The following is a 17,237-nucleotide window of genomic DNA, read 5'->3' on the forward strand; positions in this document are numbered from 1 at the left end:
ACGGCAGCGCCTCCTCCGCTCCGCCCTCGGCACCGCCGCCGCTGCCGCCCGCTCACCGAGCGCGCCCCCTGCTGCTGGGAGGCCGCGGGGACAGCCTACAGGCGGCCTGACTCGATTGGCCGGAGCGCTGGCAGTGCGGGCTTTCCCATTGGCTCGTCACCCTTGTTTTGGAAAGCGGCACTTCTGATTGGTGTGGGCTCTTAAAGTCTTTGCTGCTGATTGGCTGAGTGCCTAGGCCCGCCCCCTTTTTTCCTTTCAGCCGGCTGCAGAGCCCGTCCCAGGCCTCTCCGGCGCCCTGTGTGAGCTGTGGCACACGGCTGGGTGAACACACAGACACGGGTGCGCCCGCCAGCTGCCATCGTCCGGGGACGCCGCTCCGGGCTGCCCGGCGCCGCGGGCCTTCAAGCCTCCCATTGGCTCTCCCGGAAGCAGCCTGACGTGAGCAACCTGCTCGCGGCGCCCCATGGGAGGCTTCGCGCCCAGTGACGTCACCCTCCCCGTCCGCTCCGGCGCGGGGGACACTGCGCATGCTCGGAGCGGGCGCGGCGCCTCCCGCCTCCCTGGCGCGCGTGCCGCCTGTGAGGGGCCGAGGCGGCGGGACGGAGCCCCGGACGGAGCCCCACACGGAGCCCCGCACGGAGCCCCGCACGGAGCCCCGCCGGGACCGGGAGAGGCGGCAGTAAGTGGGCGTTACCTCGAGGGTCGGTGACGCGAGCGCGGAGCCGGGCTGCGGGAACCCACTCGCTGCTGGGAACGGCAGCCCGGGCGTGCGGCCCCCCCCGCCGTGCGCCCGCCTCAGCCGGGATGAGCGTTTGTGAACCCGGGAGCTCGTCGCAACTCTTGGTGTTGGAACTCACGAAATACGCTTATGAAAACTCTTCAGCCGGATAATAAAATCAGAGCAAGCTGGAGGCTTAAGGCCGTTGTTTTGTGTTTTTTTTCCAGCCGTGGCCGAGCCGGAGCGCTGTGCCGGGTCCCGCACACCCTGCCCGGGGAGCTGCTGGTTACACGTACCCGGAATGTGCTTCACATGCGGGGGGTTGGGCTTTTCCCGCTCTGACCCTGGCCATAATTAGTGTTCTAATAATACTTTTTCATTTTTTCCAGTAGCATTAGTGATGGCCATGTCAGTGGTGCAGCTGACCAGTCTTGTACAGATATTCCCACAATTAATGCTATAAAAAACATTTGGTGGAGCTTATATGCTAGAACTGTATAAAGAAAAGCATTCCAGGTTGTAACAAATGTAATATATAAATTATACTACCATTAATTGATCCTGAAAGGAATACAGCCAATTTGCAGTTTATCAAGTGAAGTTATGCTGGTGGAAGGTTCCCAGACCTGGTGAAGCGAACCTGTGTTCACCAGTGTTCTTATTCAAGGAAGGGTTTAAACTGAGTCCTGCGTTCCAAAACCACCCAAACTGCACCCCAGGACTCGGTCACTGAAATACATCCTTGTTACTCTGCCACCGGTTCACTGGGTCGTGTTGCATTTGTGTCTGTTTTCTGATTCGGACAAGCTACAGCCTGCAAAACATGCCATTGTAGATTTTTTTAAAAATAGTGCTCAATAAGACAGAAGAAAACACATATTCTATGATTTCTATTGCCTTACAAGTAGATGTGTTCCTTGTTGTTATGGTAATATCTTAAGATTTACGGTCAAGTGGTTAATTTTTAAAAATCCCATGTGAATTCCCTTGTTTAAGTGATATGTTGAGCTAAGGAAGAGTTGGCACTTAGAGAAAATGGATATTAAGGCATTTATATTGCTACCTTTTTCAAAAAACATGGCCCGCTTTTTAAACTTTTTTTCCACGAAGAGCTTATAAAACAAAACAAGCAAAGAGACTTCTCTTGAACTCTGAAAAAAAATTCAGAGAGGAAACAAAACAAAACCAGTCTGCTGTGGAACGCACATTTATTGTGTGGTCCATGATCAAGAGAGTTACATAAATGTGAATGATAGTTTTAGATGAGTGGAAGAGAAGTTTCTTAAACGTCTCTGTGTTATTATTTAATTAACCTTAGACTTGAGCTAAACAGCATCACAATATCGTCCTACACAAATGGCACGTTGCAAAGTTGTGTTTTGACTCCGTATTCCGACAGCCGTGATTTGGATATAGCTCATCTTTTTGCAGACAGTGGTGATGCCCCAGCAGAGAAGGGATGTCTGTTGTCACAGGGGGCAGCAGAGCATTTGGAGAACAGCTGCAGGGCGAGATAAACTGTAACTTTTATGATACAAGCCCGATGTTAGCTATGAACATTTTTAGTTTCCCTAGGAAACTGCTTAACATTTTTTAAATTAATTCAAGATTTCTTGCTTGCTAAAACACTGTTGGAAACTGTTTAAGCCAGTGGAACACCCATGGGTTTTTGCAAAGGAGTTAGTGTAGAAATCTGTCAGTTATATCCTTTACATAAAAATTAAGTATTAGTCTACAATAGAGAGTACCTTGGTTATGTTTCAATGTCTTAATTGTAATCCGCAGCAAAAAATAAAAGCTAGTAAACAGTCCTTCCATAATGCCCCACTGTAACTTGTAGATTATTTTATTGAAGGGAAGATGAGCATTTTGCAGCAGAGTCACAATCCCATAGACCAGCAGAGGGCAAAAGTCCCAGCGGCGCTTCCTGGGCTGCTGGCCGGGCCCACGGTTTGGAGGAGCTGAATCCCAGGGGGTTGCTACAAGTTTACGTCTGACCTGACTCCAACAAAAATTAGAAAGGTAACAATTATTTTAGGTCGAAAGGTCCAAAATTAGAACTTAGTGAATTAAAAGTCAAGCTATTTCAGTGCAGTATTTTAGTACACAAAAAATAAATGTATAAGCAGGGCTAGTTGAAATTTGTTAATGCAAGCCACCATCCTGAAAATTAGCTTTAGGCCTCTGAATAGCATTATTTTATTCTATTCCATTTTCTCTATACTCTTGTGTTACTCATTTATATGTTATAAATGCATTGGAGTTGAAGCTGAGGAAAATTATACCTATTTTCTGACCTATTCGCTAATACAATATTTCCATCACTGTTGTAACTAGCTAACCCATTATCACGAGCTTCAGCTTACATCAGGTCTTAATTTTATAGTTTTCTTTTCTGTTACTGTGGCTGCACTGGTTAATTTAACAATGTAAAGTGTGTCTGATTACTTCCTTTGGAAGACAGAGAGGGTCACTGCATCCATTGTTAGCGTGAATCTCAGGAAGTGTTTTATTCAACATATATTGCTTGTTGTAACTGTACTTTAGATCTACACGTTTTTGTTATCTTCAATATCTTGATTTTTCTCCTCTAGTCCTGTCTTTATTTGCTTGGCTTTGTATTTATAGAGCTTAACTAACGCATATATTTAATGCTAGAGAATTCTCATGTAACTGAAAAGATGGAATATGAGTAAAGTGAATTGATCTCTTTTCTGTCACAGGTTACATATGAGGTTTACATCTGCTCATAAAGAGGATGAGGGAGGGGGAAACAGTGGTTTATAATCTAACTCAGGTAAAGAATGGTATTTTAGCAAATAACACAGGCAGAACTGAAGAATACCTCTCTACCCAGGAAGGGTTCCTTGCCAGAATAGCAAAAAACAACTTTTTTTTTTAGCTCTGCCAAGATCTGGAAGTTCTCAATCTCTTAATGTAAAAGCCAAATTAGTGTGAATTCTAGGAGCGTACATTTAGTCAGACTTGTCCAAGAGAGACCAGGGAAGTTACTGAGCAAGGTGCATGCTGACTCTACTGTCTTTGCACATACTTAGCAAGCAGACTGGTCCAAAAGACAGAAGCCCATTTGTAGAGCAAAAGTTGCGTGGATGTCAAATGCTCAGCACCAATGCATATTTCAGGGGTTTTATTTTGGAATAGCTTTAGTCTGAACACATGGGTGGAATGTAGTGGTTGCAGCACACCTTCCCGTCTCGTTTTACCCCAAAGGAATCCAGGTCTGAGATGACTCTATCAAATGAACCAAAGCATAGTACATGTGGACAATCAATTCGGCTCGCTTCTGAGCCAAACTGAAATGCTAACATGGACATGCCATTTGACAACGAGATTGCTTTTACCAGGAGTGATCTCTCTGAAGAAAGTTTTGCAGGGGACCTTTGCCTAAAAAAGCAGGGATCAAGCCAGATTTTCTCTTTTTGCACTCAGATATCCTAATCACAAGCTCGAGTGTCGCTGGTCTATGTTTCTTTCTCTGTCACAAAGTAAGAGTCACTCAAATTCTCTTCACAATTTCAACAAAAAGAGTCAGTAGTTGCTTATAAACCTCTTTAAGCTGCCAATTGGATTATCCTTTTCGTAGGTGAGCTAAGTAGGTTAAATATCTTCAAAGCCTCTAAACTGTATCTCTCATATCCTGAAAGCTGTTAACATATTGGCACTGTGGCTGCTTCCCTGCGGCTTAGGTCAAAATGGGTAAATGTCGCGCCTCTCTGCCTTGCTTAATCGTATCCATGTGGCTAAAACAGAAAGTCCCAATGATCTATTGGCGCTTAGGAAATCTTAAACCATGGAGGAAGCTCATGCCATTCCCACAAGAACCAGCCATCACAACACAGGGTTCTAGACCAAACATTAATTCCTGCAAACAGTACAAGCAGTTATTTATCAGCTGATCTTAACTGTCATCCTTATGCTCAAGGTCAAGCAGGCATCCAAAACTCAGATTTAGAAGCACTAGTAAAAACAGCAAAGAATTTTCAAGCTGACTATCAAAACACACTTAAAGAATTCGTCAGGTTTACTTCTGACACATTCCAAGGAACTGGAGTTTCAAGTCCTTAACAGTAGTGTTTACTTTTTGATTCATATCTTTCTACTTCATGTTGGAGAACATAGTGAAAAAACAAAATCATTTGAATAATGTCTCCTAAAACGTAGTGAAACAAAAGCCATATTACAAACCCAACAATTTTACAGATACACTGAAAAACTCTGACTGAATTTAAATACAACTTTAGGTGAGGAGTGGCCAGACTTGCCTGATTCTTTCAAAGAAAATACTTTTGACAGAAAAACAAAGGAGAATTAAGTTAGCTGATGCATTTAATCTAGCTTATTTCTGCTTATTGCTGAGCATCAAACTCATGAGAGGTTTTTCCATTTTATCTACAATCACTACTGAAATACAGGATTCAAAATAAAACTTTTTCAGAGGGCAGGGGAGAGAAGTCTTCCCAGCCCTTCTCCCCCTCTCCCCTTTGCTTTTCCAGATAAAATCCACCTGTATAATTCATCCTTTATTCCTTCCTGGCAATCTTCATTTCAATTCTTGACTTTTCTTGAGCAACAAACTGTCTTAAAATACAAAAAGGATAAATAAGTATATCTTTTTTTTTTTTAACTGCAGACATTACTGATAAGTAATGCTGCTGCTTATTAAGAATTACAAATGGGTACAGGAATATTGTGGCAATGTGTAGATCAGTCGTCATCAACAGTCATTTCACTAAGTGATCAAGCCAGCAACTGAAACTTTAAAAATATGTCAAAACTAGATATTAGAAACTTGTACATTTTCCTTTCACCTGTCTCCATTCTATGGAGAAGCAGTTTCTTTGCTTCAAATTAGGAAAAAAAAAACCAACACACCAAAACAACCAACCAACTACAAAAAACCACAACAGAATACTTCATAATTGAGATTCCATCAAAAGAGAAATAATTTACAATTATTTTAATTGTTGTTTGTCAAACTAGAAGGATTAGTATTTAAGGAAATCATGGAAGTGGAGCAGAAAAGCACAAGAATGCTTTGGATGGGGCTCTGGGCAGCCTGGGCTGTGGAAGGTGTCCCTGCCCATGGCAGGGGGGTTGGAACCAAATGAGCTTTAAGGTCCCTTCCAACCCAGACTATTCTATGATTCCATGAATGCTGCCACAGACACCCTAAGAAAGTATTTTCTTTGAAGAATCATACATTGCATCCCTCCATCCAGCCTCTTGGTATTCAAGCCGGTATAACTTTAAAATTATAAAATCCCAGGGATTTAGTTGATTTGCCACTAAAGTTGCTATATAAACAACACAGTCATTGGAAGTTAGTGATTCCATAGGGAATTATTCTGAATAAATTAATATCTGGAAAAATAAGGTTAGTGCATTTTCTTCTTATCTGGAGGTGCTGGCATTCGCTGTTATGCGTACTGCTCCAGAATTTGGGGAAGCAACTGCAAACTACGGTGCCACTGCTGCCTAATTTAGTAGTGCTGACATAACTTCTGCTGTGAGCTGTATTGTAAGCATCTGGGTCTATATGAATTACTCCTATAAATACACGCAATTTCAGAAGTGGTCAGAGTTCCATGAGGGTGGACTAACACAATAAACTGTTTCACAGAGTTCTAATGCTGAAGTGTGGCAGAGAAACCAGACGAGTGGGTGGTTTACAGCGGCTGTGACAAATAATGGCACTGATGGGGCAGCAAGACCTTTCACAACAATCTCAGTCCACACGGGTGTTACAAGGCAGGATATAGGATACAGGAAGTAATGGAGAAATGATTTTAGGAAGCAATCGCAATTGCAACTGCGTTGCGCTGCCATTAACAGAGAAGTTGCTCCAACAGGCAGAGTCCTGCTGCTTGTACATTTGTGCTAATCAACTTTTCATTTATTTCATGCTCTTTTAATCTGTTTTGTAAAGCCATTTTTGTGTTTCTAACCATTTGCACTTCCACAAAATCTCAGTTTTCAGCTTGTGTGCTGTAAGAACCAAACCAAACCTTCAATGGTTTGGTTCTTAACTCAAATGCGGTACTCTAAAATGTGGCACCCCACCCATTGGCTGTATACAAAAGGAGTTTCAAATTGACAGGAGAGTGAACATTCTTCCAAACCTCGGTCTGGAGCATGTATAATTATGCTAAGTCATTGTTAGAAGCTATTTTAAAAGGAAGTGTTGCCTGCCTTCTGAGGCTTTTCTGTGTACATATAGTTTGGGCATGGCAGCCTTTCTTTAAAACTACAGCATTATTATTGTTGGTAGAATAAGCAGCACTAGCACACTTTAAAGCACAGAAAATATGACAAGCAGTTAGGCTCTTCCACATCGATATCTCCACCTTGCCGCTGACTTTGTATAGAGCTTCAGTTATCCTGGGTCTCATTATTTAAATCTGTAAAATTGAGCTTTCAGTTTTAAAACCTATGCAGCTGTTGCAGTGTCAATTTTTTACATTAAAATCTAATTTCTTCTGTAAACTGCTGAATCTCAGATGTTACATAGTTTTATACAGTTTTCTTTGTTACCTTTTAGAGACAGCAGGAATGTACTGGTATTAACTGAGGACAGAACCCAACCTGTAGTAAATATTGTTTACACTTTATATTTTCTGAAGACTAAAGTTTCTCTAGCTGTTAGTTGAAACGTTTTAGTATTGAAATTACTGCTACTCCTTCCCTTTCTCAAAGGCTCTCCCAAATTATTACTTTTAACAAAGATTTTAATGAATAAACCACCTTTTTCTTGCTGAAAAGGTCATCTTTATTAAATTTTTTGACCCACTTCAAATGTACCTAGTCCCATCTTACAGTTTTAAATAAACCTTCCCCTAACTAGGCTGTCCTATCTCTACTTCTGGTGCCTACTCTTGATTCAACTTTTTTTCCAGCCACAGGCCCCTTACAAGATGTTCCCCTGTTATCAGAACAGGAAGTTCCTTATCTTCTAAAATCGTGTGACTCCAAACTTAATTATATGCTTTAAGCAGGTAAAAAATACGCCTTGCTCAAAGATAAATTGCTTGGGCTGGTGCTAGAAATTTCAGGGCCTATGGGATACAAGTCAGATGAGATGATCTGACCTTCATCTCTTTGAATAAATGACACATGAATAAAGAAGCAGAGAAGAAAAGATGGTGGGCAGAGGTCAAAACAAAATTCAAACGAAAATGAAAGAAGCAGCCTACCAGTAAGCAGTTACTCTTGTTTTGATGGCGACCCTTCTCTAAGGGGTTGTGCTGCTCCGTGTTCTCACGTGGGTTCCTAAATCCAGTATTTCAGGTAAAATTAGGACTGCTGCAGCTCCTCCTCTTCCTTCCACTTGCAGTCATAATGATCATAAAAGGACCCACCTAATTCCAGTCCTTCCAGTTGTGGGGCAATCAGGTAATTATGCAGATTGCAGAAAACTGGACAGGGGATGCAATATATGTGCTGTGGTACCAAATCTTTCTTTATCTGAAAGAAAGTGATCGTTTTGTGCTTATATTATTTAGTGCTTCCTTTCTGCCCAAAGGAAGACGCATTCCCTTCCCGAGGATCAGGGATGATGTTGGGACAGAGAGTTAACTACTTCGCTTTACATTTTAATTCTACTTCACTGCATGCATATGCAAGACATGCTTGCACACATCCATAGGCAAAATATGTGTGCTTCAACAAAAATTAATTAATGAAAAATACTACTTGATTGGAAGTGAAGCAAATGAACTCTCAGCAGCATCTCAACACACACTTATCTTTGAACATCCATACATTTGAAAGAGTGATGTACAGTATTGACTTTTGGTTTTAAATACTATAGGGGTATTTTCTTTGGTGGCTATCAGAAAGAACAAATTTAAACAAAAAATCAGCATAGTATTTTACAGACTAAATATTAATTAGAGCTGCTTGTGTAATTAAGTTTGGGTATGCCTCCCCTTCACCCTCCATTCTAAATAAGACTTGGAAACAAGCAAAGATTATCTGTTCCTGGCAAATCCTTCCTAGGATTACATGGTGCATAAACTAATAAGGGTTTATCTTTTCTTCTTTCTGAGAGAGGAAATAACTAGAGCAACATTAAAACATGAACGTGGGATTAAAGAATTCCAAACAGAATTAGGAAATTGAAAGGTTAGGATTCTCACAGCAATATCAAATCACCATTACGTTCAGGTATGCAGATCTTACGGGCAGACCACACATAAAGTTCAGAATACTCTGTGTATGCAGTACTGTTTTGCTCTATGAAGTAAGAAGGTCAAGTAAGCTGTTCTAAAAGATAACCTCAATATGGTTGGCACAAATTTTTGTATGCAGCACCATATTATTCCCATTTTTGGGGTGCCATAGTCACAAAACAAAGCTAGACAAAATTAAGTGAAAATACTGATGGCAAGGTAACTGAGACACAATTAGAATGTGCTGAGTTTTACACCATAAAAATGTAAAACTGTATTTAGTGCTGCCATCTGAAAGAGTTTGACCATCATTGTGAAATGGCTGTTTGGGAATACGTGTGTTTATTTCTGCAAACTGGGAAAGGCTGATCAGCGAAGGCTGCAACATAAATTTGAAACTAGGAAGTTACCACAGGAGGCTGCAGAGGAAGGAACTACTTTGTTACTAGTCACCTTTTGGCTGGTGGTTCTTGAGATCACCTGTGAGGTGATGCTATATTTATTTTAGGATAAGTACTTTAAAGAATTTAAATCCATCTAGCAAGATTCACTCCTCTAACAGCTGAAGAGAGAACTATTCTTTTTAAAGCTTTATTATGACTAATTCCTTGCTCCCATCTTTTCTTGCTATCTTGCACATCCTGATGCCATTAGCAAGGCCTGTTACACACAGTGTATTAATAATTCTGTATAGTAAATACAAAGAGAATGACAGTTCCATCACTGTTAGTACAAATGGAGTAGTTCATGGCATTTGATATCTTAATTTTATGATGGCATCTCATATGCAATTAAAACTTTTTCTCCTTTATACATAGGAACAAGATTCTTCATACATGTTATTTTAAAGCATACAGCCCCTCTACGTGTTTAGGGTGGTATTAACTTTATTAGTTACAGGACCTGTAGGCAAGAGTTTTTCTAGATGGCTCTCTATGAAATTCAGTAAATACAGTATCACCATTAGGATTTTATTTTAAACCAAGGAAGCAATTGATGTACTTGGATCAGGTCATCTTCCTTGGTTTAAAATAAAACCAAAAAGAACAATAAGGCTTAAGACTGCCAAACCCATTGGTGTCCTAGTTTTCAATTTGTACAGTGGAAATTATGCAGTATTTCTATATGTCTTTGAAGATTCAGTGAACTCTGTAAGAAGTATCATCATCTTCCCTGAGCACGGTCATATTTACAAGGAACTGGGACTTCAGCAGCTACCTGTTTTCTTGGCTTTCTCTGACAATGAGTCTACAAGTCTTCTGCTCCTAAGTGTCCTGAACATGTCTCCTCTTGTCCGTCATTGATCACTTTGAAGGAAATATAAAGCCTATAGAATCATAAACTCTTTGTTTCAGGAAAAAGTATTCCTAAGCTAGTAATTGATACTGCAGAGAAGCATAAGCTTCAGTCTTTATAATTACAGGACACCTAAATTGTTCTAAATTGTTTATATTATATAGTACCGTGGCATTTGTTGCCTTCCAAATGCAGTGGAAAATATGCCCACATACAAAACTTAATAATGTGTTTGTCATGGCGGCCCAGATCTGAGAATACATTTAAACTCTTACCTTCTGTGGAGATGAGAGTCCTTGCTTCTCACTGGAAGTGAAACCAGCAGCTAGTGGCTACACAGTAGCAGCCAAACAAACATTTTACTGAACATTGACCTATGTGTTGTGCACTTACGCTCTCTGCATACTCTTCAGCAAATGACTAGTACATCTTTTGGTTGATTTGGAGCTATCTGGTTTCCTTCAGGTATAGCAAATCACGCTGTGAGTGCTGACAGTTCTCTGGTTCGGTTACTGCTCGTCCCAACCACACTGCAATAGCAAAGAGCAACGGTGGGAGACAATCCAACAGCAAAGATACCCAGAGCCTGCTTGACAAGTGGCACATGCTCAGTTCTTCAGCACTATCAAGCCCCTTTCTGATCCCACAGATGCCAGATTTCTGGTATTCACTTCTTTCCTACTCGTACATTCTCTAGCTAATCTCAACGTTCCCCATCCCCCAGTACTTCCAGGGTTTTTTTGTCTCTCAACAATACACTCAGCAACTTCCCAGTCCCCAAAGCAGTCTGGGTGGCATTTAGGCTGTTTAAAGATAGTTAGCTCCTGTGCTGATTAGCCTGGAACAGACAAGGGCTACATTCTACCCACCTTGCATTTGATGGACACGTAACTTGGGGGTTTTATCCTCTGCCAAGTGTCCAATTGCCGTAAAACTCTTCCCAGCTGGAGAAGCAGACATCTCGAACAGGAAGGTGGTGAAAGCAAACTGTCATACAAGCAGGCCAGACCAACAGGGCGTTGCACCATTGATAGGATGAAGAACAAAATAAGAGGTGAACAAATAAGCAGGCTGAGAAGAATCTGCATTTTTTAAAAGCAATTTAAAACATCTAAAGGGAACGAGGAGCCAGTAGACATACTAAGAGAAGTTACACAAAATCGTAATATGTGCGTTTCTGTCTCTTCCCTCTTAGCAGAATGTAGTCTGCACAGTCTCTATAAATCCATGTTCTATCTTCACCTTGAATACTGCACACAATCCTGCAGCTTCCCTCCCATCTCAGTGAAAACAGAGCTGGAAGAAGGTTCAGGAATGGTCAACAAGGACAAAGGCATAGAAATGGAATTTCAGAATGGTGAGTTAAAATGGTACGAAAGTACTTCTTAATGAAAAGGGTACAGCTTCTGTTTGCGACAAAGCTGTCCAGATAATAAAAGTAGGCAAACAACTCTCTGTGAGTTCAGTACAGATGATTTGCCCTGTGCATTTGCATAGCTTCGTTGATAATACGTGGGAAAAAAAAATTATCAATGAATTTGTTATTGCAGTAGACCAGCCCTACTGCCCTCCCTGCCTGCAGGGCATAGTTTCATGAAAACCTTTAGGCAAAAAGAAAAGTGGAATTGGAGTCTCTTTCCCTGGCAGGGTGGGGCTGCTGGTTTGAAGCTGCTGTCACTTCACAGCATCATAGAATCGTGTCTGCGCTGAGGGACTCCTGCGACTCTGCTGTCCAGCTCTCGGCTTAATGCAGATCCCATTAAAGCAGGTTGCTTTGGGCCATGCCCACTTGAGTTATGAATTGTCTTTAAGGATGAAGTCTCCATAGAGACTCTCTGGGCAAGCTGTTTTGTTATTTGACCAGCCTTTGTTTAAATTAAAAAAAAAAAAAATTGTTCTGTATATTGAATTTCCCCTGTTGATACTTGTGCCCGTTGCCTCTTGTGCACCTCTGGGAAGAATCTGGCTCCACCTTTTCTACACCTTTCCTTGAGGAAGTGATCGACATCATGACAGTATGACCTCCCCTCACCATCATCTTCTTTAAACCTGAACGGATGCAGCTCTCTCGGCTTCATCTGCCTGTCATGAGCTGCACCCCCCTGGTCAGTTTGATGCCTTCAGCAGCCTTACTTCAGTATGTCATTGGCTTTTTTAAAATGAGACAGAGCTCCAGGTGTAGTCTCACAATTGTCAAATAGAGGGGAAGAATCACTTTTCTGCAAACCTACCAGTTACACTCAGCCCAGTGTGCAGCTGGACACAGTTGCTGCAAGGGCACATTGTTGTCTCACATTCACCATGTCCAGCAGGACCCCGAGCTCCTTTTCTGCAAAGCTGCTCTACTCAGCCACTTCCCACCCTGTCCTACTGCCCAGGGTTCTGCCAGCCCAGATGTGGGGCTTTGCATCTGCCTTTTCTGAACTTCACGAAGTCCCCAGCAGCTCATTTTTCCAGTCTAACCAGGTCCATCTGAGTAGCAGCCCTGCCCTCCAGTGAATCAACCACTCCCCCCGATTTGATATCACCCACAAACTTGCTGAGAGGTCACTCTGTCCCATCATCCTGGTCACTACCTCAGCCTTTTCCAGAATCCAAGTTGGTGTAAACTACATAAAAGAAAGCAAGTCTAGCATCCTTCCAGAGATATGCTAGAAATTTCAAATTTTGTTTTACAAAAATGCAAGAGTTGCATTGCTAAGCCTCTTCTTCTCCAGAAATATAAATTAAAAGTATTCCTAGGTTCAACAAGAAGCAGGCTCCGGGGTTTTTTTTGGGTGGAAATGCTGAAATTTAGGACTTGACTTACAGAGTGTAAGAAAACTTCTGGACGGCAGAGGTGAGTGTTGAAACTTAAGAGCTAAGCAAGCCAGAAATTATTTATAGAGGCCTTCCCCATAATCTTCCAGTCTGTGGCTTTGCTCAGAGACAGATGATGTTTTTCCATATCATAAAAATGGACAGTTGCATCAGTATATACATGGTACTCCGAGAACATATTTGCCGTCTTGTTATTTGCCTGGGTGACTGCGTGCACAGGATGGATGTTGTGCTAGTTGCCGTTATTGTTAAGGAGCAGAGGGTAGAATCTGGAACAGGGGAAAAAAAAAAAAAAAAGGAAGAAAAAAGAAAACTGTAGGAGTAATTTAGTTCTCCTGCATACATTATAACTGTAAACCAGTTTCCAGAACATTTGTGTAATAACAACCTTTCCAGCACACAACTGGCTGTTATGGGCAGCTACGCGCTAGCTCAGTATTTTTGCAGAATGGACAGAATAATGTAGCTGGCAAAGGGCATCTACAGGACAATGCTACAAACGCGGTTCCCAAAATTCCCTCAGAATATATTATGCTACTCATAGCCTCACTATTACCAAAGACATTACAAATTCTACTATAGGCTGGTATAGTCTTAAATCAAGGTTAGATTTTGTTCTATATGCTAGAAATAGATTTGAGATAATACCAAGCACACTGGAAAATACTATAACAGAATACTTAACAGAATGTTTTCTGATCTTCCACATGGAGCTTGTCTCTTCAAACTCTGCTTTATAACTCCTGTCATTTTTAGAACAACATCCCCAGCAACACAAGCTGAAGAAAACATTGGTAAATGGGACACACTGGTTGTGAAAAGGAATCAAGAGAAGATGGAAACACCTGAAAGAGAAGAAGGCAGCCAAACCTCTGAAAACGGGAACAAAGGCACTGAATGTTTCCAAACAAATATTTGAATATGTAAGGCTGGGTTTTTTTTAATGAAGACAACGATGATAAAAAGTTGATTGTATATGACTTGGACGTTCACTGTCTGCAGGAACACACACTTGTAAGGGATGTGCTCCAGGCAGAAACCTGTCTCTCAATCCAATGTTTAAAAAAATGTGGGGTAACTTGGGGACATTTGCCAAGTGTAGCAGTCAAGTAAATACAGTCAGTTGACTTACAGCTGGAAAGTGGCTCTTCAGTTCTAATTATTCTGATACCTTCACAGTGAGGCATGTGTTTTCTTTCCTTGTTTTCCTCCAGGAGTCAGCGCCACAGAAGAACCCCGTTTGGGACTTAAGCTGCGATGCAGAACACCCAAGGTGCAGTTCCCCGGCTCTGCTGCAGCCGTCATGTCACCTGCTTCCATTCCCATCTCTAACAATTTCTTTCACCATTCTTTATTATTTCATTTATTGAGTGGGGCAGCATATATGTCATATAGTGTAATTATCACATGCTTAATGCAGAAGGATCCTAATCTTGGCTTAGATACCTACAGACTCTAGTATTTCTATACTCATCATCATTACTACAGATCTTTGTAAGAGCTAAATGCAGAAAAGATATAAATTTGACCAAGGTAGGTGGTCAGTGCTTTTTCATTTTTCAGTAAAATAACTGCTCTTACTAAATAAATGTGTTAATGGAACCAACTTCTTCTGTTACTAGACAAATATACAGTTTTGCAGCTGTTTAGTCAGCAGAAGATACACTGTTAGGTGGCTCTCAAACCCCCTGCTTTCACCTGCTCACAGGGAAGTGGAGAACTTGCACTTAGGTTAGTCATATTTTAGGCCATTTTATCACTTTCCATCACCATTTTAACATTTTGGATTAATACACTCTTATCATCTTCCTGCTTGTACAGAATCACGGAGAAACGAGGCTTTCACAACCAACTTAACAAGTTTGCCCATAATATTTTTATACTGTGAGAATGCTCCTCAGCACTATGTGTCTCAATTCTATTGCTCTATTCCTCAGATTTAAAAACAACTTAGTTAAAGCAACCATCGAGGATATGCAGTCTTGTTTGAGAAAGTATATTCAGAAAGCAAATGCTTTTCCCCGCCCCTGCACAGCTCCAGTTGATGAAAAGAAAAAATTAATCAGTAAGAAAGAAAATGCCATTTGTCACATGTGACTTATAGCAGCTACCACATGCTTCAGGTAAAAGAAAAGGAACGCTACAAAAAGCAAGTATGCAGATTTGCACTGCCACCTGAGTTTTTATTTAAAACTTTAAAGGGAATTTTAAATATCATAAAAAATAAATCACTGTATCACTGTAGTCCATATTAATTTCCAGTCTGTTACTAGTATATTTCCTTAGCCAGATGCCATGGCAATGAACTGGACAACTAACTCCCCCTCAGCAGAAGTATTTGTCAGATTTTCCCCCCCCACACACAATTTCAGTAGATGTTCTCCTTTGAATTTTACTGCAACTCACAGGAACTCATGGAGCTCCTGATTTGCATTCCTTACTGCATCACTTCATGTAGTTTTTGTCACTTCACATCTTTCTCTACTTTCTAACAGAAGCAGCTGTAGTCTGAGCATTTCAGCCTCACTTGATATTTCAATGGTTCTAAGATTACTTTCCTGCAGTAATCCAAGTCACTACCACATTGCATCAGTCTGCTGAAGAACAAACGTGAAATGCAATTCCTGTTGCTCCCCTGGACTCTGTTTTCATTGTCATATCCAATGGTATGCTGGATGGGATACTGTTCATCTGGAAGTCTCACCAAACTGCTGGTGAACACGATTAAAACGTTCTAATAGGTGTGACTTATTGACCGGAAGAGTCGGTAAACATATGCAGTATAAGTGACAGTATGAAAATAGAGTAACAGTAATTAGCGATGTGACTCCATGACTAATAGGAAAATTGCTTTGGCCAAGTTGATGGCAGTAGCAACGAAATCTTAAAAAAAAAAAATCCATCCCAAATAGATGGGTTTTCTGTTTTGACTTGTATTAATACATTAGCAAGGGTTCTCAGGATCAGTGACAACACTGATGGCTGACACAGATCCTGGTTCGCTAGTGCCCTGGTCTGTGTCTGAGGAAGCACGCTGGTAGCTGTGGGCTGCTGTGGCCAGAATGCCCGACAGACGGACAGAAGGACCAGCTGCGGGCACTTCACGGCACGGCATGTCACAACTACGTGGTGTCGACCAGCAGGAGGTCACGTCACAGCAACCCCCCAACAGCCTCCTCCCTGCGCGGAGCACCAGCTCTCGAGCTGGGAACCCCCTTCCTTCGGGTCTGTCGCGGCTCTGCCCGGCTAGCGCACCGTTCCTGGGGTTCTGCAGCTGGCTGCGCAAAGGCGGATCGAGCGCGCAAAGGCGGATCGAGCGCGCAAAGGCCTCTCAACATCCGACCTCAAACTGATGAGCTTCCACATCTACCCCACGCTTCCCTGACCAGTGCCAACACAAACATATTTCAGACAGTGTGGATTAATGAGAGCATAACAAAAATCTGTCTGTGCACACTTTTTGTCTTTCGGAGTCACACCACTTATGATTTTCTACTTCTGATTAAAGAGGAATAATATAACACAGAAATCAGAGTGTTTTAATGCAAAAGTAGAGTTATCCTTCAGTATGCACATGAAAAAAAAATTTCTTTAATGAAAATCCCATTCACTACAAAAAAACCACCAGCTGCTCTCCAATAGGAAAGTGACATGACCAAGAACAAGTTCTAGATAAGTCCTGTAAAAAACCTTTGTTTTTATCTCTCCTTCCTTACCCCAGCAGTGTAGGCCTCAATGGGATCATATCCTGGAATTTAATAATGCCAAGAAAGTTTAAAAAAAAAAAAAAGTAAACCAAAAGACACACGCACAAAAAAATCAATACTCAAAATTTCAGGGGTCCTGGTTGCTTGAACAACTGACAGGAAATGCACTGGTTTCAGTGCAATAATATAAGGAAAAAATCACATAAAAGCAAGCAGTATTGTCTGTGTTGAGAGGGGCAATGAAACTGTCATTGCAAAATGGCATCTAGTTGTAGGTTTTACAAAATAACACAAGAGTTGGAAAGGGAAAAATATGTGATGATTACGCATATTAAAAAATACTTAATATGAGATGCTATTTTGGTTGAGGGAAGGTTAAGAAGTTATTTTGATCAAGCTACAGATATCCACAACCGGTTTAGCAGTTGGTTGTTCTTTAGTTCTCCATGAAAACTAGCAATCGGGAGATGAAATTTGGCAAATTCGGACCACAAGTACAGCGCGTGT

The sequence above is a fragment of the Caloenas nicobarica genome, chromosome 14 (assembly GCF_036013445.1).
Source record: "Caloenas nicobarica isolate bCalNic1 chromosome 14, bCalNic1.hap1, whole genome shotgun sequence".
Classification (NCBI taxonomy): Eukaryota; Metazoa; Chordata; class Aves; order Columbiformes; family Columbidae; genus Caloenas; species Caloenas nicobarica.